The 11,814-nt window shown below is 43.0% G+C and overlaps 1 non-coding gene and 1 pseudogene across 1 annotated transcript; both read right to left on the bottom strand.

Annotated features, from left to right (window-relative positions):
- Positions 1-231: 231 nt before the first annotated feature.
- On the bottom strand, positions 232-378 carry LOC122145830 (annotated as a pseudogene).
- Positions 379-7,427: 7,049 nt separating this feature from the next.
- On the bottom strand, positions 7,428-7,586 carry LOC122145829. Its single transcript, XR_006160564.1, has one exon. It is a non-coding gene; the product is annotated as a U1 spliceosomal RNA (small nuclear RNA).
- Positions 7,587-11,814: the final 4,228 nt, after the last annotated feature.

The raw sequence follows: 11,814 nt of genomic DNA, 5'->3' as shown, positions 1-11,814 counted from the left end.
AAAACAATCATGAAAAACAGCTACCTAGGCAATAGTCACCTGAGGTCTGTGTGAAATTCAGGGGCCCACACCACAAGACCATCATTCAATATCTCCACACACGCACAACACATACCCAGGATATGACAGAACTCCTCATTCAGAACAGCTCTCTGGGTCACTGAGAACCCAAAAAGAAAGACATAAAAGAACAGTAGAGAAAACCCATCTGCTTTGTTTAACCAGCACTTTCAGGGTAGAGCGCAAACGCAGTCCCCCACTACTATAAATTATGCAGTTGAAATTCCCACATTTGGGGAATTCACAGGGGAGTATGAAGGCCCAGGCGGCCAGTCAGAGGTACCATTTCTGTCTCTACCGTCCTCATCATGCATGTTTTCTATGTCACCTTAATTAAACACACCTGATTCAGATCATCAGCTCATTGGTAGAGACTTGAATAGCTGAATTGGGTGTCTCAGACAAAGGAGACAAAGTGTCTCATCTGTTTTAGATGACTCCCTTTAACCAAACACACCTGATTGGATGCATCAGCTCGCTAGTGAAAGACTCCAAGCCCTCAGGTGGGTGCATCAGAAGAGAATTCACAATAAAACGGCAACCACGGCATCTCCAAGGGCAGACCTCAGTGGGAGCAAGGACAAGGCCCTCATTTCTTGCTCTGTTATTCGTCACAATAAGCAGCAATCCCTTAACCCTCTGAAGTCGATTAACGCGGATACACCTTTTGAGGCATTTTTTCCTGATAACCCCCGAAAAGAACTTAAATTACACTTTCAGTTTTGATCGTACAGATAAGAGCAATACATCAATCAAATCTGTAAAGGGTCTACTTTTATTTGTATCCACACATAATAACAACAAAACTTTGTGCATTTATGAAATAAAGAAAACAAACAAGGTGCGCTGTCTGCACGAGAGACGAGATGCTTGTGGTTAGTTAAAATGGAGACATCTTGTTGTTCTAAAAGGTATTTCTTTAAAAACTTTTTTATAAAACTATATTCTTTAGGCAGGATAAAAGACACTGGTGTTTTCAAATCTACAGGTAAAATCTTTAGAGTCCTTAGATAAGACCCCATCCAAAATCGTGTCATGGCTGCCGTCTTATTATCATTGGATGGGGTCACAGCATACTTTATGTGGAGGGCGGTGAAGCGGCTGCCTAAAAACAGGTGGGGGCCTGGGAGGCCTTTTCCGCCATTTTCTGGTCTCTTTTTGACAACCTTCCTTTTCAGTCTTTCCCACTTGGACCCCCACAGGAAATAAAACACAGCCCTCTCTACTGTAGGTCCATCAAGAATTTCCTAGGTGGGGTAAAAACAGAACAAACAAGTAACATTAGAGGTAAAATAACAGATTTAAAAATTAAAATTTTACCTTCAATTGTCATCCGTCTTAGTCCCCCAAACCCCAGTCTTTTCCTAACTTTCCCTAGCAAGTCAGTCCAATTTTCCCATCCACCTCCCTCTTTATCAAACTTGACCCCTAAAATTTTAAAATCTGTCTCTTTAAAATCCACGTCCAGTCCACCTATGTCCATTCCCTCCCATGGCCCGAAGAGCTGGGCCTCGGACTTGCTTCTGTTGAGCTTAGCGCCCGAGGCCCGACTGTACCAGTCAGTCAAGTCCATTGCTCTCCATATAGATAAAACGTCCGTAGCTAAAAGGGTTACATCGTCCATACATAAAACAGAAGTAGCTGTCAGTCCGCCCGTCCCAGGAATGTTTAATCCTTTGATCCATTTGTCCCTTCTCAAGATCTGTGCCAGTGGCTCGATGCAAGCCACGTACAGACGAGGCGATAAAGGACACCCCTGACGAACACCACTGCAGATATTTACTGCCTCGGATAAATGCCCATTTATTAGAATTTTGCTGACTAGGCCCTTGTACAGCAGTCCCACCCAGGCTACAAACCTCTCTGGAAATCCCATTTTTTGCAGGACCTGAAACAGGTACTGGTGCGAGACTTGGTCAAATGCTTTTTCAAAGTTTAAATATAGGACTATTAGCCGAATATTTCTGTGTCTCGCGTAACATTTTTTTTTAATCAAACTTTTAACATTACGTTCATTTTGTTCACTTTTAAATCAGAATTATACCTCATTTTAATCACAATCAGTAACATTTATCATAATACAGTTCAACCAAATCTTTCCACCTTTCTTTGGCTGCATGTTTCCCCCACCTTTGTACATCCCACTTGATCCTTCCCCTTAATTCAGCCTCCACTCCCAGTACTATCCATTCTGCTGACCTCCTGCCCTTTCCTCTAATTAACTCTTGTCTTTTCTCCCATATCCCTTTCTTTACCAAATGCATTATTAACCAAAGCATAAATGCAACTTTCCCTTTCCCCTTCTTACATCTAAAACCCCCAATTACATTCCCACCTGAAAATTATCTGAGACCACCCTTAAAACCCTCTTCACCCTCCCCCACACTCTCTGTGCACAAGCACATTCCCAGAAAGTGTGTCTTATGGTCTCTTCTTGTGAACAAGTTAAGTCACCTTTATTTATATAGCGCTTTAAACAAAAAAAGATTGCATCAAAGCAACTGAACAACATTAATTTGGAAAACAGTGTGTCAATAATTCAATTGAATTCAGTGATGTCACCATGCAGCTCAGTTCAGTTTAAATCGTATCTGTGCAATAATTTGCAATCAAGTCAACGATATTGCTGTAGATGAAGTGTCCCCAACTAAGCAAGCCAGAGGCAACAGCGGCAAGGAACCAAAACTCCATCAGTGACAGAATGGAGAAAAAACCTTGGGAGAAACCAGGCTCAAACACCCCTCCCTCGGGCACCTACCATCTTTTGATAGCCCATGTCTATTCATAACCTCCTTCACTGGTAAACGCCCTAGAAAACATAGCCAATTAAGATCTTTTAGACCGTTGTGCAATCCCTTTGGTTGAATATGCAACCATACTCTCTCTCCTGGACACACAGTCTCACTTCACTAGAAACTCTCTCCCTTGCCTTCCCATACAACTTCTTCTGCTCCAAACATACCACCCCATCCTTACCCTCAGAGTATTTCCCCAACCACTTAACAGCATGCCTGTTATGCCAGGGCTGTTCCTCTGCCCTTGGACCATCATTGGTCCACTTCATTACATGCCGTGCCTCATACGAGAAAAACAACCTAAGAAAATACCCAGACGGATGCTCTACCGGCTTGGATAACTGCACCAAAGTAGAAGACACAAATAAACAATCAAGTTTTAAAGGAATATGAGGAACATCCCGCCCCCCTCTACTAACAGGATTAAACATTTCAGACCTCTTAACGTATTCATATCTACCCCCCCATACAAAATTAAATGGTATCCGTATTACTGCCCTTCTCATGCTTACTGGTAAAGGGTAAATGTAAGCCAAATACTGAAGCACTGGTAACACATCAATCTTCGCTACCAGAACCTTCCCCATCAGTGACAACCTGGGCCCTTTCAACCTTGCCAGCCTCTTCTGCACTGATGCAATACGACCAACCCAATTCAGAGTTGCTGAGCCTTCATTCTGAAAGTTTATACCCAAGATCTTCAAAGTACCCTCACACACCTGCAAACCACCAAGGCCTTCTCGCCTCTTCCTGAAATTCCCAAAGAACTTAATGGCCGACTTTGCAACATTTAAACTAGCCCCCGATGCTAGTGAAAACTCTTCAAAAAGGGACAAAGCTCTCTCAAGACACCTGTCAGACATCAACAGCAATGAAGTGTCATCAGCATACTGTGATAATTTCACCCCAGCTCCCTTTGCTCCTGGTACCACAAAACCCTTTGTTCTACTATCTAATCTGATCGCCTCTGCCACTGGCTCCACGTATAAAATAAAAAGCAATGGGGAGAGAGGGCACCCCTGCCTCACCCCTCCCTTTGCCTCAAAATCCTGACTGAATCCCATTGACTGAAACCAAACAATTACAACCTGTATACAGTGCTCTAATCCATCCTATAAAGTCCTCCCCGAACCCCATTCTCTCCATAACTTTAAACATAAACCCCCTATTTACCCTATCAAAGGCCTTAGCCTGATCTTAGCTGAACACCATGAGCTCTCTGTTCTTTGCCCACGCAATCACATCCCTAATGAGTTGTAGATTCCATTTAATACTACGGTCCTCCACCCCACACATTTGATCTACATTCACAACATGAGGTAGGGCTTTCTTCAACCTGTCCGCCAGAAGCTTTACTATAATTTTATAGTTCACTGAAAGAATTGTGAGCGGCCTGTAATTGGCAATGTCTCACCTTTCACCCTTTTTATAGAGAAGTGTTATTACTCCTGTTGCCATTAAACTTCGTATATTTTTATTCTCCAACACCTTTCTAATCACCTCCACCAGATGAATACCTAAAGTACTAAAAAAACTAACATAAAATTTGACAGGCAAGCCATCTATCCCTGGCACTTTGCCTTTACTCATCTTCTTCAAAACCCCCTCAACTTCACCTATCGTAATGGGAGAACCTAAACCAAACCTTACTTCCTCAGGGACAACTTTGGACAGACAATTAACTATCTCCCTCTGTCTAAAAAGGTTTTTGAAATGGTCTCTTACATAACCATTTACCCCTTTTAGTTTTGGTCAAACTCCCCCCGTCTTATCCTTTAATTCAGCTATTAACTGCTTCTTCTTTCTCCTTCAATACCTCTATATTCATCCTCCAACACCCCTTACCAAACTTAACTGTATTCCCCTTAATCACAAACCAGACCATTTCATGATCAGAAAAGAAAACAATCCACACTCCCCGCTTCTCCACAACAATATTCCTTGAGAAAAATACATAATCTAACCTTTTCTCCACCCCTCTAGAGTTCCTCCATGTTGCCATACATGCTTTAGGCTTAACCCTCTGCCCTCTGTCCACCAAATCATGCCCTTGCAGGATTCCCTCCAACACCTGCAGACTACTATCCCAAACTGTTAACAATTGAAATCTCTCCCCCTTACCCCCATTATAATTTATTGGTGGCACAAACTGTTAACAACATATCAAAAATTTATTTCCTCTCCTCAGCTGTCTGAGGAGCGTACACTGAAAGTAATCAGTATTCACCCCCTCTCCACTTTACATCTGCCCCAACCACCCTCCCTTGAGAAACTGTAAAATGGTTCTCAACTTCTATTCCCTGATCCCAAAACAATATCCCCACCCCTGAAGAAAAAAACCCTCCCACACTCCATAATACACCTCCCCTACCCCACTCTTCGGTAAATTTCCTTGCATCTTCAGAGCCTTTTAAATGAACTTCTTGCAAAAAATAAATATTACACTTACAATTATGCAAAAAAGAAAACCCAGCTCTCCGTTTCACTGAATCCTTTATACTCCTTACATTTATTGTCCCCACCATCAGCTCCTCAGTAGACAGCCTTATTCGCTCTTTAATGTCCCTCCCATTTCTTGTCCTTCCAGGCTTGTGGCCTCACTCTCACTCACTACTTAATCTGCCCACCTTACAGGTTTTGGCTTGAGGCCATACGACTCCTCTTCCCGCTCTTCATGCCTTCTACAGTCCATTTCCTCTGTCAGCTGAAATAAGGGCCTTGTATTGTCCATCTCAAGCCCATCTTGACTGTCCGTAGATGATGATTCCTCTGAAAAGCTCAACTTTAGAACCGTCTCAGGCTTCCTCTTCTTACTTGGTCTCCCCTTCCTCTTTTCAGCTTTCCTGACCAGTTGGCTTTCTTCCCCGCTCGCATCAGCTGGGACACTTTTACTCTCCACTTCCATCTCCTCTTCTACTTTGTCTGCGCACTGCATGGGGCTTTTGAACTGTTCCCCACTCAGTGTCTCCAAGAAAGCCGCCATCGCATCTTCCACTTCCTCTGTCTCTTTGCCTCTCTCCATCACAGCAGCTCCCACCTCCTTGCCAGCCTCTGTCATCCCCTTCTCCATCACCTGTTGATCAATGATCCTCTTTTGACTTTCCTCACCCAACCGTCTGTCCTTCACGCCTTCTTCCCCTCTCACTCCTTCTCTGCACTGCTTTTGGCCACCTTAGCAATCTCTCATCAAGTGGTCTAATGAGCCACAGCTGTGACAAAACTTAGGAACATAGTGCAGTTTTTTGCTATGTGACCCAGCTGGGCACACTGCAAACACCTTTGCTCTTCACACCTGGCATCATTATGCCCATAGCGTCTACACCTCCTACAAAAAGGAGGCTGTCTGGAGTAGAACAGATAGCCTTTGTCTGCTCCGATGTTAAACTGTGCAGGAGGATGCATCAACCCCTCCAACCCATTCTTTTCAGTACACATCTTCCACTTTTAACTTCATTTTTGTCCAGAAGAACAACCCTTGCAAAAACTTCTCTTTCCATCATATCCATCAATGGATCCTTCAATTGGAAACACAGTGTATTTCTCAGTCCCGCTCTTGGAACTGAAGGCGCAGACGTACCCGCCATAATTCCTTCTCCAAAGATCAAATCCCCAAACACTTGATCTTAGCCAAAAGGCCGAGAAGCGATTCTGCTATGGTGCAGCGGGGAGGAAATGGGACATGGCCACACCCATCTCGGCTTTGGTAAGTCAGGGAGACCTGAAACGCTGGGGATGGTAGTACCCTCCCCTGTCTGAAACGTCATCGAGCCTCGCCCCGATCGGTCCGACGGTGGCTCTGCTGTGACGGAAAGTACGGCATCGCTCGTAACTCCCAAACGGTTTGTCGCAGAGCCACGTGCCTTATGTCATCAGAATCCTTGGCTCGAACCAAACGAGAGGCAGGTCTCGAATTGGCTCGTGGCACGGACAAAATTTTTGGCTATTTTGGATTTTGTCGAAAACCTTCTTTTGCAACCTAACACCAGGTATTTGGCCCAGTCTGAACCAAAGCAGCACAGAAAGATTCACTGGAGTCTGACTGTCAATAATCATCCAAAAAAAGTGGATATTTCCATTCACCTTGGCGAGGGGCCCTCAAAACGTTTGAAGGTTGTGTGGCCGAGGTTGCTAAAATGGCTATAACTCCAGAAAGGAATGAGATCACTTCACCCAAATCAGCACGCCTATGCACGGGCTCAGTCTGTGGTCAGGAGAAAAAGGGCGCTGCAACCTGAAAAAAAGGAAATGAAAAAAGGACAACCAAACAATCATGAAAACAGCTACAACTAGGCAACAGTCAGTCCAATCGACTTAAAGTGAGGTCTGTGAGAAATTTAACCTAAACCGCCCACCAGGGGCCGATTTTAGGAGAGTGCAAGTGACTTTTTTCCACACACGCACAACACATACCCAGCTTTCCACACACGCACAACACATACCCAGCATATGACAGAACTCCTCATTCTGAACAGCTCTCTGGGTCATTGAGAACCCAAAAAGAAAAACAGAACAAACGCTTTCAATAAAAGAACAGTAGAGAAAAGACAATCTGCTTTGTTTAACCAACAATTTCAGGGGAGAGCGCAAACGCAGTCCCCCACTTCCACAAATTATGCAGTCGAGATTCCCATATTTGGGGAATTCGCAGGGGTCAGACCGGCCGGAGTGCAATGGATGAGCCTCACCCTGGGTGAACCGCCTTCTTGATCATGGTGTCTCCCCACCAGGCCTAGGCGGCCAGTCAGAGGTACCATTTCCGTCTCTACCATCCTCATCAATGGTGAACCCCCACCCCTAGCAAAGGAAGGATGGCTGCCTTCTGTTACTGGCCTGCAAACTGCCAAGCGTTGGCCGGTGCTTCCCAATCCTGGTTTTAGATCAGTGTTGTTTTGTTGATGTTTTCTATTTCACCGTAATCAAACACACCTGATTCAGATCATCAGCTCATTAGTAGAGACTCGAAGATCTGAATCAGGGTGTCTCAGACAAAGAAGAAAAAGTGTCTCATCTGTTTTAGATGACTCCCTTTAACCAAACACACCTGATTCAATGCATCAGTTCATTAGTGAAAGACTCCAAGACCTCAGATGGGTGCATCAGAGGAGAATTCTCAACAAAACAGCAACCACGGCATCTGCAAGGGCAAACTAAACTCAATATTAAACTGATAAGAACAGATTTTTCTTTCGAAAAGTTTTATTTTCACCATTTTCTTTTTTTCATTTTGAAAAAAGGCCTAGTCAGCAAAATTCTAGTAAATGGGCATTTATCCAAGGCAGTAAATATCTGCAGTGGCGTTCGTCAGGGGTGTCCTTTATCTCCTCTTCTGTACGTAGCTTGCATCGAGCCACTGGCACAGATAATTGAGAAGGGACAAATGGATCAAAGGACTAAACCAGTGTTAATTTTGGCAGGCGTTTTTGATTTAGTCTTAGTCTTAGTCTTGAGACGAAAATGCTTAATAGTCTTAGTCACATTTTAGTCATTTGAGTCTTTCATAGTTTTAGTCGATGAAAAGTCATTGCATTTTAGTCAACTTTTAGTCACTACTTTTAGCCAAACTGTAGTTACCAGAGTTTATTTTGGTAGCGATTTTATATGTAGTTTTCAAATTAAAATAATCATTAATTCTTCTCTCTTTAGACCAAATCAATTTTACAAATCAAGCTTATGAGAAATTTGAATCAAGGACTGAATTTGGAAAATCTTGAATAAATTATGACAATTTTCATTTTTGGGTGAACTTTCTCTTTAAGTGAAAAAAGGAGTAACTTATTTATATATATACTATATATATATATATATATATATATATATATATATATATATATTATAATATATATATATATATATTAAAAAGAAGCACAATAAGACAAATACAATGGAGATACAAATTAAACTCATTTTTCAGATACTATAGGTTTTACTTAACATGTATACATTTATTTAACATCTTTTGTTGGTTAACATTAATGACAGATAGGTATTTAATTTGGAATGCTGTCCTTTTGAGACGGAAGGCATGCATGAAATACTGACACACGTTCAGTTTTCACCCACCTGTTCACGTTCACTTAATCCATAACCTACTGTATTTACGTGAGATACTCTACACGATAAACATTTGGACTGCTGTGTGTGTATTTGAGCGTTGAGAACTGATTGCGCGCTGTATATGAGAACTGAGGAAGTGGAGCGCGCGACAGAGAGAACGCTTCTATCAGCGTGATTTCACCTATCCCGCCTTCACTAACTTTAAGTTAATCGACAACGAATTGTGACTCCCGGGAAAAACGGGACGTCTGGTTACCTTATCCATACCCCTTCGGGTGCTGAGGCCATTGTTTCAGATCGCTAGTTTGCGTTTTTGTAGTCTATCCATCCACTGCGGCTGCTATACTGACTAGATATGCAAACACCCCTTATCTGATGGCAATCCAATGACAGGGACACACATTTTAAAAGACAAAAGCCTATAGGATGCATTTTGAATGTCTAGTAGTCCTCAAATAACATTATAGTCCAGTCTCGTCTAGTTAACGAAAACACGGCATAAATTTCGTCATAATTTCGTCATCAGATATTATTTTTAGCTCGTCAACGTCTCATCTTCGTCACAGAAAAAATGTTCGTTAACGAATATTTTTCGTCGTCGTCTTCGTTAACTAAATTAACACTGGACTAAACGTTCCTGGGATGGGTGGACTGAGGGCGACCTGTGTTTTATACATGGATGACGTAACTCTTTTAACCACGGACATTTTATCTATACGAAGAGCATTGGACTTGACTGACTGGTACGGTCGGGCCTCGGGCGCAAAGCTTAACAGGAACAAGTCCGAGGCCCAGCTCTTGTCAATAGGTAGTCAATTCGAGAGGCTTTGGTACCATCACCACTGAACCAGGTGAAGCCCTCCTCTCTTTGATGCATTTTTTTAAAACAGTCAACTAACCTAAAATCTCTGATTAAACTCTGTAATAAAACCAATGTCTTATCGACCTTAAAATTTTCTCCTACCCTCTACCTATCTTTTTTTTGATAAAACACCGTTAAAATCCCCTGCCTAACTGTAAAACCATACACATTAAGAACCTTAAAATCTCTGCCTAAAAAAGTCAGGTTTGCTAAAAGGGCCCTTCCCTCACCACCGTGCTGCCCTTCACCAAAACAATATAATATTAAATTAAAATAGCAACAAAAACATCAACACCATCATTTTTATTTTGGTTTGATCTGCTCCATATTGAGGAAGCGGGAGACCATAGCTCCTCCATCTTGGTATACCTGTTTAAAAAGGGCAGAGCACACTCTTGCAGTAAAAACAAATCTGACTTAAAATATTTTGAAAAGATTAAAATGCTCTATGCTCGCATGGTGGACCTCACACTTCTTACATTAATGGTAGAGATGGTGAGGGCCATGATCAGTATGGTTAAAACAGTATGAGACATTTAAACAGAAGACAAAAAGACTACAAAAATATGCTTAAAATCATGTTATATCTTGTTTCACCTGCCCTTCCTGTCTCCCAGATGAACTGGGGTCAGGGGAGCAGGTGCTCGACGCCTCAGGTGCTACAGAGAAACCCTCTTGCAACTCCTTGGGCGACAATGTTCTTAGCTTAATGTGCAAAAACAAAACCTCATTTGGGGACTCTAGGGGCCACATGCGCTCTAGATCTTCCAAACCGGAACTATCAAGCTGTTGTGCTGCCCTAGCTTTTTTCTCCTCTGTTTCCACCAGAGGAGATCCCGCAGGTCTTTTTTGCACCTGAGTATTTGGGAGTGAACACTCAGCTTCACTCCCAGTGGATTCCTGAACCAAATCTGAAACGGTTTCCAGGGAAGAGTTGGTTCCTTCTTCACTCTCTTTTCCTTCCGTGACTTTCCAATTCAGTTTAAACATTTGACTCCGCCCCTGTGGCCGCCCCACTTCCTCCTTCCTGCCCAATCCCTGAGGTTGGCTGGGAATTTGAAATTCCCGCCAAAACCTCAGGGACCGCCTCCTCCTTCCTTTCTTCATTTGTTTGGTGCCAATGTGGGGCGGCCATTTTGAGCTTGTTGGCAAAACTTTTAGGGCAATCTCTGTAGAGGTGGTTTGACTCTCCACAAAGATTGCACCGCCTGCCATTGGTACATTGTTCAAAACTATGTCCAATTTCTCTACACTTCCCGCATACTAATTCTTGGCATGCATCGGCTAAGTGACCAAATTTACCACATTTCCGACATAGCTTAGGCATACCCTGGTAATGAATGTAGCCTCTGTTCTCTCCAAGCACAATCATGGAAGGCAGATGTTTCAGGCCCTGGTAGCCCCCAGCGTCCTCCCATTGTTTAATGGGGATACGCCAAAAGCATGTCCAGATACCATCTTCATCTAGCACCTTGACCGGCTGGCCTCGAACAGTGCAAAATCTACCCAGCCACACACATATATCTTCTCCAATCACAGTTTTAAGTGTGTTGTCAAAGAGTTTTTCCACCATGAACATAGAGAACTGGGATTTAGCAGTTTCAAACCTTTGCCAGAAATCATTAAGCAGGGAAGCAGTCTTAAAACTTAAATCAAAACCTTTGTTCAGAGGCAGAGACATCAAGCAATTCAAATCTTCCGGTTTAAAATGTAAGGTCTGCTGGACAAGCTTTCTAGAAAAGTCCATACGGGACATACCCAGAACCTTTCCTTCGACCTCCTTGAATAAAAAGCAGCCGACATGGTGGAGGCACCACCAGCATGCATTGGCTAAAACAAACAATAAATTAACACAATAAAAACCGTAGCTAAAACCATATTACCTTAAAAACAATTAGATTCTCCGCGGTGCGAGCCGTCTCCAATTAAAAACCGCTTGTCAATGTACTTCTCAGAGGATAGAGAGCCCGTGTAACAAGCCACACACGAGCCAAAAGGTCCACCGACAGGCGATCGCAGTCTCAACCGTCCAAACAGACCATG

The sequence above is a fragment of the Cyprinus carpio genome, chromosome A7, assembly GCF_018340385.1.
Source record: "Cyprinus carpio isolate SPL01 chromosome A7, ASM1834038v1, whole genome shotgun sequence".
In the NCBI taxonomy this organism is placed as follows: Eukaryota; Metazoa; Chordata; class Actinopteri; order Cypriniformes; family Cyprinidae; genus Cyprinus; species Cyprinus carpio.
This window is presented reverse-complemented; position numbering and strand designations above follow the sequence as displayed.